The 10940-nt window shown below is 38.2% G+C and overlaps 1 pseudogene; it reads right to left on the bottom strand.

Moving 5' to 3' along the window:
- Positions 1 to 2299: 2299 nt before the first annotated feature.
- Positions 2300 to 2720, bottom strand: LOC141493986 (elongin-C pseudogene; annotated as a pseudogene).
- Between the last annotated feature and the right edge of the window lie 8220 nt (positions 2721 to 10940).

The following is a 10940-nucleotide window of genomic DNA, read 5'->3' as shown; positions in this document are numbered from 1 at the left end:
TCCCAGGTCACACATATCACATAAGCAAAGCGAGTCTTAAACACAAGTCTTCCTAGGTTCATCAGCTCTCTATCCACTAAGCTGTCTTTTGAACTGAACTTAAATGCTTATAAATTCTACTTTTCAACAGTATTGGTATTGAGATTCTGCCCACTCATTCACTGTTTTTTTGCACAAGAGAACACATCCAAACTCACAAATTAAAACTTAAGATAATTTAGTTATTCTGGGAACATGAAACAAGTAGATGTGGCTGTAAGGATTTTATTTATAATAGAATCTTATGTGCTGCAAATGCAACAAGGCAGGAAAAGACTAGAGTAGGATCTTAAATGAAATTTCAAAAATAAGCTAATACCAAATTCATAAGAAATTATAGATTTAAATATGACATAAACTATTAAACTATCTTAAATTAAACCAGATAAGTAATATCTAATCATTCTGGGTATACAAGAATATGATGACTGAAATTGCCTAATGTAAGAATAAAAACCATGAATTGGGAATTTAGTGGTTTTTTTTAAAATAGGGTCAAGACTATATATGTAATACAAAATAGCTCATATTATTTAGTAAGTATTATCTCACTTATCATGCAGTACCAATTCTGAAATACATAACCTCTCCTCTGAATTCTAGCCATACTAAACTGTGGACATCAATTTTAGTATTTTATGATGTGATCAAATGTAGCCATGAGTTAAAAAGATAACCTACTAGGACAGAGCTCATTATAAATGTAGTTTCTGCTACCATCTTGACCTATAAGATCATATCTGTACATAACTGGTACTTTTGTCACCATCTAGCATTAAAAATCCCTGCACTTGGTAAGCAAACACTTAGTAAATACTTAAGTATTGTGTATATAAACCAGTTTTTTTTACTGCATTACTAAAAGATCCAATAACTTTTTCAATCAAGCAAAATGATTAATTAGAATGATAATTTTTTTCTTGCCAATTTGTGAACTAAAGAATCGAGTCACCAGTATTTAAATTTACATTGTATAATTAATTCTCTGCTATTTGAAAAATAGGAAGCTGAAACTCAGTCTTCATGTTCTTGACTCTATACCTAGGAAAGAGATACCTTGACTGAAGTCTTTATTTGTCCTTTTTAATCCTAAAGGTCAAATATTTATTTTTATTAAGTAAAAGCCTTATTATACTGGTGAAGTCATCAAAGGGTATTTTCCATTATGTATAGGTTTTGTTCCTTAATATCAGCAAAACTCTTTTATACACTACATACAAAGACATGATTCAATCATCGATAAACCTGAACCCACAAACCATTAAGGCACTTTATGCCAGGCTCTCACCATGAATTCCACATATTAAATCCCATAAAGATTATTTTGATTGATTTTTTTTTTGTTCAATTCTAGTTGTAAGTGGGGGTGGATAGATAAAATTTGCCATGATCTTATTTTAATACAATTAAGTAATGCTTTTATAATGTAATAAGTGAAAAGTAAATTGCAAAGGAAGATTTCTCAGCTAGATGATTAAATATAGTACTTTGGATTGTTCAAAAAGGATATTGTATGACTATCCCTAAGTTTTCAGAGCCGTAGCTATCTAGGACTGTGATTATTTATTGACAACTTGGCTAAAGTTCTTAGAAATTCACTACTGGAAAAGCTATACCTAATAATCTTCCATAATTATTTTAAAAGAAAAATACCACTTACGTAGTATGACAAAAACAGATATGCAGATACATTTTGATATGCTAACACAACTGAAATTTATCAAAAGACACATAAGATCAATTCTTATATATTCAAGAGTTATTAGAAAATTAATGTTTTGGTCAAGCCATATTTATAAACAGAAGTTGACAATGCAAAATAGTTGCATAACTAATAAAGCTAGACTGCTATGATATGGTAGGTTCAAGTTAACCCTCCCTGTCCAAAAATAAAAACCAAAGCCCTAAAAATACTTAGCCAGTATAAACCTGTAGTATTTACCTAAATTTCAGTACTCATTATAATCACTGTTCTAATATTTAAAACCACATTAAAGCATAAGGCATAGCTATCTACTAATTGGCATATTTTTTTTATTTCTCATTTAGTGGAAATATCCTTATTTTATTTAAGTTGCAAAACAAATTTCAACTGATTTCTATGCAAAAGAAAGGCCTGAAAGTATCTGCTTTGCAATGAACTTTACAGTTCGCAACAACCACCTCCCCACCACACAACATGCTATATGAAAAAAGTTACTAACTGAACTACAGGTATTAAATACTGAAAAATTTAACAGTTTATTATAATTTATTTTATTTAACAATTTAGGAAGTTCGCAGCCATCAGCAATTCCAGTGCAATTTCAGGTACAATTGGGAATTCAGGAATCTCTGTAGAGCTGTTAGTGTAGCGAACCTTGTAGGTAAAATACATGCATACTTTTGATAGCACATATGATAGAATTTCTCTAAAATTAACCTCATTGGTTTCATTTTCAGCAGATTAACCTGGACCACTTAACATGACTTTTATTGTTCCTGATGTTAAAGCATATTCCCTTTTTACAATAAATTCATGACCATCAGAAGATATCAATTTCACATACATAGCATCTGGGCCTTCACACCCACCGTATGTTTTCTCTTCTCCATCCATTATCTCCTTATGAAATTATATTTTGTTTCCACAGGAATTTTAACATAACACCTTCTTGTCAGTGCTGCAGCGACCGTGGCTCGGTCCCAGTTCACCTCCACAGCCCCTGCTCTCAGGGCCATCCACCCTCCGCCTAAACTGGTTTTTAACATATTATTTTCTTCAGTATTTTTTTGTATTTCTTTCATCAAGCTATTGATTTGGTTTTCATGATTTTTCTTCATTACCTTCATTTCTCCTCCCAATTTCTCCTCCACCTCCCTTATTTGCTTTTCAATGTCTTTTTTGAACTCATCCAAAGTCTGAGCCCATTTTCTATTTCTCTTGGAGGTTTTGGATATGGAAGCTTTGATTTTGTCATCATCTGAAGTATGTGTTTTGATCTTCCATGGGACTAAAGTAATTCTCCATGGTCAGATTCTTCTTTTTCTGTTGTTTACTCATTTCCTCAGCCCAAGACTAATTTACAGCACATTCCAAGGCTTTGAGAATTTTTTTTTGAGACACCCCACTGGTACCTTTATTCCTCTAAAGTCTTATGCTCTCTTGTCTGTGCTTTGAAGATGACCACAGCACTCTCCTTTGCCCTGGAGCTGTAAGGAGGAGCCCTGCTTGGCTCTCTTAGTATGGAAGCCCAAACTGCAACCAGGATCTGAGTGAGGGCAAACAGCATTCCTGCCCCCAGGGAGAGCAAAGAAATTTCTGCCTTCTCCCCTGACCCCCTTACCGTCTGTGGCCTGTGTTCTGGAGGTACAGGCTGTTTTCCCCTGATTCTTGATTCTTGCTGCAGATTCTGTGGCTGGTGCTCCTCACTCCACACTCATTCTGGTGTAGCAGAATTCGCTCCCTGACCCTTCAAGCTGTTCCCAGGCTGTGGTGTGACCAGGACTTTTTCAAGCTCATCCTGGTGAAACACACCTTTCCTGTGGAACTTCTAAGTTATCTTGCACTGGGAAGATGTATCACTCAGTCTTTCTGTGGGTTCTACCCCTCTACATTTTGTCTTGAGTCATAAATTGAAGGCTTTTGGAGTTCCTTGGGGTAAGAATTCCCAGGAAATGCTGCCTTCACACTACCATCTTGACTCAAGCCCCCCCCCCCCCCATTCTGCTTTTTTAAAGCATTTTTCTCCTCAATAATTTTTGAACTGTTTTATGCATCTGGCCTAAGCTGGTTTTTAACATGTTATTTTCTTCAGCATTTTTTTTGAATCTCCTTGACTAAGCTGCTGACTTCATTTTCATGTTTTTCCTACCCCTCTCTCTCATTTCTTTTCCTGATTTTTCTTCTACTCCCCTTTTTTGATTTTCAAAATCTTTTTTGAGCTCTGTTGTTTGAGCTCTATATTTCTTGGAGTCTTTAGATGTAGAAACTTGGATTTTCTCATCTTCAGATTGAGTATTTTGGTCCTCCATAGGACCAAAGTAATTGCCTATGGTCAGATTCCTTTTTTTTCCTGTTTACTCATTTCCCCAGCCTATGCCTGGTTTTGGGGGGTGTTTCCTGAGCTTTTGACTATTACTGGGATACTCCCCTACAAGGACCTCAGTATGTGAGGCTCTGAATGCTGTCCGGGTCTATGACTAACCAGCACCCCTCTACCCCGGGGTTGTTTCCCTGCTCTATGGGGGACCTAGACTGCAACCAGGGTCCGTCTCCCTCCACTCCCTTCCCTTGTGTGGGCTGAGCACTCAGGGTGCAGCTGCGTGGAGGCTCCTGCTGGGCAGCTCCACGAGCCTGCTTCCTGGGATCTGGTCTGTGCTGTGTGCCAGTGGCTGGGCTGAGGGCCTGGGCTTCGTGCTCACTCTGACAGAAGGCTCCCTGCTGATTTTCAAAGTTGTGCTTGGTGCTTCCTGGGGTGAAGGTCAGGAAACTGCTTCTGCTGATGGGAGCCGGCACTCCCAGGTGCCCTGGGGCTGTTCCCGGGAGACTGAAGCAGTGCCACCCCTCTAACCCTGTGGAACACAGTTTTCCCACTATTTTCCAGGTTACATTGGGCTGGAGAATTGCCTTACTGGATCTTTCTGTGGGTTCTTTCTCTCCAAAATTTAGTTAGAGTTATAATTTTAAGGATTTTGAAATATTTTGGAGAGAGCACCTAAGAAAGGCTGTTTTCTTTCAGCCATCTTGGCTCTACCCCTAGGTAAATTTTAAAAAGATTTTCCAAACTGATTATTTAATTTATCTTCTTTCACAGAAGCCCAGGCACTGGAGCCTAGTATAACTGTCCCATAAAAGATATTGAGACTATCTTTGAATCTTGGTTAGCTTAGATGACTAAAAGGGTATTAGTATCACTTTCAGCTTGTCTGAGTAAAGATCAACTCCCAGGAACTTTCAAAGACTGGATATTCAAGGTAAGAAAGCCTGACTCAATTGAATCAATCTCAGTGCCTATTATTGAATGTTCTTTTCTTGCTATGGAGAATTTTTAAAAACTGTTGTATGATCCTTTTTATTTCAATATTGAACCTAACTTACCAGGGAACTGACCTGAGTCATTCCTAGCCTAGAATAACTGGAGTAAAATGGAAAAATGGGGAATGGCCTGTGCCTGGCAGGTGTAATTTTCATGCATTGGTGGTGCTTTTGGAGATGCCTCTAGAAATGGTAGTTACTTATAGTATATAAATATATATATATATTCTCCTATGAGTTTAAACAGCAAATTGCCTATAACTAATAAGCAAGGAGAGACCATATGAGTGTGTGTTCTCAAGAACCTTTAAGGTAATTGTAGTAGATTGTCTTTTATGACCTTCAGCTTTGTTGGAACTTCAGCATGGTCATTTCAAGTTCCATTAGATCAGTAAGTCAATAAACATTAAGAACTTGCTATGGCTTACTGGGAACCAAGATAGCTAAGTAAGCAGGAAATCTCCCCAATTCTCCCATATTCACCCCCAAGAACTATATAATAAACATAATCAGGAATGGTAGAACCAACAAAAACATGGAATGAAACAATTTTCTAGCCTAAGACAACTTGGAAGGTTGGCAGGAAGGTCTGTGTCACTCGGTAAAAGGGGAGCATGGTCCAGGGCTGGCATTATAACATAATAATCAAATAACAGTCTCTGCCTTTACAAACCAGTGAGAGTCCATGTTTCTCAGTGTGACACCAGGTGAAAAGGAAGACACTAGCACTAATTCACCCCATGTGCGTGCACCACGGTACCAGGGGAGCTGCCAGCAGTATCAACAGAGCACCATGCAAAGCACTAGATCCCTGCAGTCTTAGCAAAGCCTAAGGCATAACCCCTATGGGCCTCAGGGAAGCACCAGTTTTGCACCAGATAAATAGTATGGACCTATAACTCTTAGCACAAGAAGCTTGGGACAGTGCCTCTTCTACTTCAGGAGGAAAGCACAATTATGTAAACTGGAAAAAGATGAGCTGTTTAAAGATGCAACACCCCAGTTTTGGTGACAGGAAAGATCAAGATATGAACTCAGAAGAAGAAAATAATGTTAAATATTCAAAACCTTGACAAAAAATATAGATTGGTCTTAAGCCTAAGCCCAAAAGAACTCTTGAAACAGTTCAAGAATCAAACAAAAGGTAGAAGAAAAATTGGAAAAAAAGAGTCATGCCAAGAGAATCATGCAAAGTCAACAGCTTGATAAAGGAAGCAGAAAAGATGGAAAAAGTTGTATAGAAGGTTGTACTGAAGAAAAGGATTCCCTAAAAAAAGAGAATTGACCAAATGGAAAAGGAGGTTAAAAAAAAAAGACTAACTGAAGAAAATAACTCCTTAAAAATTATAACTGGGCAAGTGGAAGCTAATGACTCTGACACATCAAGAATTGGAATGAAAGAAAATGTAAAATATATCATAGAAAAAACAACTGTTCTGGAAAATAGATCCAAGAGAGATGATTAAGAATTCTTGCACTACTTGAAAGTCATGATTTAAAAAAAGGACCTAGACAAGAAATTATCAAAGAAAACTGCCCTTGGGGAAAGCTAGGTGGCATAGTAGACAGAGCACCAGCCCTGGAGTCAGGAGGACCTGAATTCAAATCTGACCTTAGACATATAATTGCGTAACCTTATTTCTTTAAATAAATAAAAAATTAAGAAAAAAGAAAACTGCCCTGATGTCTTAGAACCAGAGGGTAAAATAGACATTAAAAGAATCCATTAAACATCCAGAAAGACCCCCAAATGAAAACTTCTTGGCATATAATAAACAAATTCCAGGACTCCCAGGTCAAGAAAATGATCTAAGATTAAAGGAAAAATTCTTCTTTGCATCACATGATGATTGGGAACTTAGGTTAGCAGCAGGAAGTGGGAATTGCCTTGTAGCAGAAGTTGAACTAATTTGTCTCCTTGTCACCTTATCTCCAAGGAGAGAAGCAGCAGGAGATGGAAATTATGATGATGTTTGCCCTGCATTCTTGAAGAAGACCATCACAAGAAGGATGGTGATGCCATGATAAGCATGTGAATTGAATTTGAATGAAGGGGTACTGTGCAAAGTCACCAACCTCACTTTCTCCTCTGGAGCCATTTAGGTCCAATGACCAGATATGAATCAGGACAATTGGAAATTACCCTGGATGTGAGGGGATCAGGGTTAAGTGATTAACCCAAGATCATACAGCTAGTAAATGTCAAGTATCTGGGGTTGGATTCAAACTTCCATCCTCTTGTTTCCAAGGTTCTATTCACTGCACCACCTAGCTGCCCTATGAAAAGTGTATGGTCAGAGGAGGATCTACTCTTTTCTACCTACAGTATTTATCCTTTCCCCTCATCTTTACCAGGAAGGTTTGTTGAAATATTGGAATTGCTTTGATTTTCATTTCTCTAATTATTTGTGATTTGAAGCATTTTTTATAAAGCTATTGTTAGCTTATAATTTTTTCCTTTTAAAATAACATTTCTTAATCTTTGGCCACTTATTTATTGCATAATGACTCCATCTTTTAAATTTGAGTCAGTTACTTATGTATGTTTTCCCCTCTATTTATTTATTTTCCCCATTACATGAAAAGATAGTTTTCAACATTTATCCTTTTGCCAGTTTTTGAGTTTCACATTTTTCCACCAATTTCCCTTCCAATCACTTCCCATGGCAACAAATAATCTGATATAGGTTGTTTATGTAAAATTACATTTTACATATTTCTATATTAGTCAATCTGTGAAATAACTAGCTCTAAGGGGGGAAAGCATGAGAGAGAAAAAAAAACATAAAAGAAATTTTAAAAAGTGAACAAAGAGGGATAGCCAGGTAGTTCAGTGGATAGGGCACTGGCCTTGGAGTAAGGAGAACCTGAGTTCAAGTATGGTATCAGACACTTAATAATTACCTGTGTTAACCTTGGGCAAGTCACATAACCCCGTTGTCTTGCCCCAAAAAAACCCAAACCAAACCAAACAAAAGTGAACATAGCTTGCTTTGCTCTACATTCAGAATCCATAGTTTTTTCTCTGGATGTGGATTGCATTTTCCATCACAAATCTTTGGAATTGTCTTTGATCCTTGAACTGCTGAGAGGAGTTAACTCTATCAGAGTTGATCACCACACAATGTTACTGATAACATATTGAGTGTTCTCCTGGCTCACTCCACTTAATAACAGCTCATGCAAGTCTTTTCAGACTTTTCTGAAGTCTGCTTGTTCATGATTTCTTAGAGAACCATAGTACTTCATCACATTCATATACCATAATTTATTCAACCATTCCCCAAATGATGGGCATACCCTTATTTGCCAATTCTTTGCCACTACAAAAATAGTTGCTATAAATATTTTTTTATACATTTGGGTTTTTTCTCCATTTTAATGATCTCTTTGGGACATAAAGATAATGGTGGTAATGCTGAATCAAATAGTTTTATTGTCCTTTGGGCATAGTTCCAAATTGTTCTCCAGAATATTGGATCAGTTCACAACTCCACCAACAGTGCATTAGTGTCCCAGTTTTTCCACATCCCCATCTACATTAATCATTTTCATTTTTGTCATTTTAGTTAATCTGATAGATGTGAGATGGTAGCTTGAAGTTATTTTAATTTGCATTTCTCTAATTTTTAACATTTTTTCTTATTTGCATTAGTTTTGTCTATACATTTTGAAATTTTATATAATCAAAACTGTCCATTTTACCTTGTGTAATCCTTTCTATCTGTTGTTTAGTCATGAATCTCTCCTAAATATATGTAAAAGGCAATTTCTTCCTTGCTACCCTAATTTGCTTATGATGTGACTTAAATCATATATCCATTTAAGTGCTTATCTTGGTAAGTGGTGTGAGGTGCTTGTCTAAATCTAATTTTTGCTAGACTGCTTTCTAGTTTTCCCAACAGTAGCTTTGGGTTTATTGAACAGTGCTCCTGTATTTGTTTGCTTTATTTTCTGTATATCTGTTGTGCTGATCAGCTTATCTATTTATTATCAGTATCAAATAGTTTTTATAATTACTGCTTCGCAGTATAGTTTGAGATCTGTTGCTAAAAGTCCTTCCTTCCCTTCCTTTTCCTTTGAGATTTTTCTATTTATATATAATAATTTATTTTTTCACAATTACATGTAAAACAATCTTTAACATTCTTTTTATTTATTATTGTAAAGATTTATTCTTGAAACTCTCAATTCCTTAAATGTTCTATTAATTTCCAATTTTAAATCCTTCATTTCCCACATGGTTGACCTTTATTTTATGATTTACAGAAAATCATTCTGCAAGATGAAATCAACCCTGAAACTGACACCTCCTCAGCACTTCCTGCCCCTGTAGTTCACCACCCACTCTCTCTCCCCCTTCTCTCTCCATCTGCTTTCTGATTGGAAAGCATATGGATTAGACATTTGGTAGCCCCTTCTGAGCTCTATGTCTGAGAAGGGCATCTAGGAAAATTACCTCATTGTTTTCCAGCTGGCTGACCTTGATTTCATCATCATTCTTCATTCATCATTTCATTCATCTTTCTTCCAGATGAAATTAATTCTGAAATTCATACCTTCTCAGATCATTTCCTATCCTGGCTAAAGAATTCTGTAATTTCCTACTGAGTAACCACATACCTCCTGTACCTCAACTTCCTTGATTTGCAGCTTCTTTTTTATGAGCTGCTTTTGACTGTGGGCTACTTGAGAGCATGTCTTTTACCTCTTTTTGATATTCCCAGTGTACCTGACACATAGTAAATAATCTATAAATGTCTATTGACATCTGCTGAATATAATTTTCCTTCAGTAAAGGATATCTTGTTTTTTTCTGAATTTGTGAATTTTTATGCCCTTATCACATGTTCCATTTTATTAAGAAATGAGAAATATGTATACTGCCGGGTTTTTATTTACAACGCCGGCTTCTTAATGCTAGTCCGTCCTCTTACTCACCAGTCCAACGCGTGGTGAGTCTTCGGGGTACCTCCAGCCCCCACTCTTTGATGGGGGAAGAACCAGACAGAGCGCCTGAGGTGGGTCATGAGTCTTTATTCTTCTGTGATCACATTCCCGCTTCCCCCAACCTCTCAGCAGACACTTTTATCCCCTCTGTCCTCCCTCCCATGAACTCTTACTCAATGAGGGGCCGAGTTCTGTAACATTCCCTTATAAGGTGATTATGTTTCCCCCTCTAAGCGACCGCCAAGCCTCTTCCCCCCGCCCCCAACATCTCCCCCTTTCTGTTTTACAAGGTTATCACTTGGTGTGACCTTAAGCGGTGCTGAGGTTAGCCTTAAGCGGTGTCATTTCTACTGGCCTCTGATAGCCGGGGGCGAGGAACCCTGTCTTAGGTCATCTCCTTCAACCCAGGACCTTGCCCGTCCTAGGCGCCCGACACCCTCAGGGCCTGTCTTAGGTGGCTGGGTCAGGAGAAGTTGCCCGTCTTGGGGTTTACCTCGTCTTACCCCTAGGTGTCACATGTCATGCATGGCGGCTAGCCAGACTTGGGGATCCGCCGGGGGCGAGGAACCCTGTCTTAGGTCATCTCCTTCAACCCAGGACCTTGCCCGTCTTAGGTGGCTGGGTCAGGAGAAGTTGCCCGTCTTGGGGTTTACCTCGTCTTACCCCTAGGTGTCACATGTCATGCATGGCGGCTAGCCAGACTTGGGGATCCTCCCCCGTCTCCATGGCCATGAAGGCTTTCTGAGTAAGAAGCATATAGCCCCTCTGTCGCCTAGCTAGGCGGCAGAAACAGACAACAAGTAGGGTGATTCCCAGAATCAGCGTCCTTGTTCACCCTCAAGGGGGTATCCTCCCGCCATCTGGCAATCCCTCCATGGTATGGGATCCTCGATGTCTTCCCCTGTGGCCACACATGAGGGGCCCCACCGAGGCA

The sequence above is a fragment of the Macrotis lagotis genome, chromosome 7, assembly GCF_037893015.1.
Source record: "Macrotis lagotis isolate mMagLag1 chromosome 7, bilby.v1.9.chrom.fasta, whole genome shotgun sequence".
NCBI classification, from domain to species: domain Eukaryota; kingdom Metazoa; phylum Chordata; class Mammalia; order Peramelemorphia; family Peramelidae; genus Macrotis; species Macrotis lagotis.
Note: the sequence above shows the minus strand (reverse complement) of the source record. Positions and strands in the feature narration are given on the sequence as shown.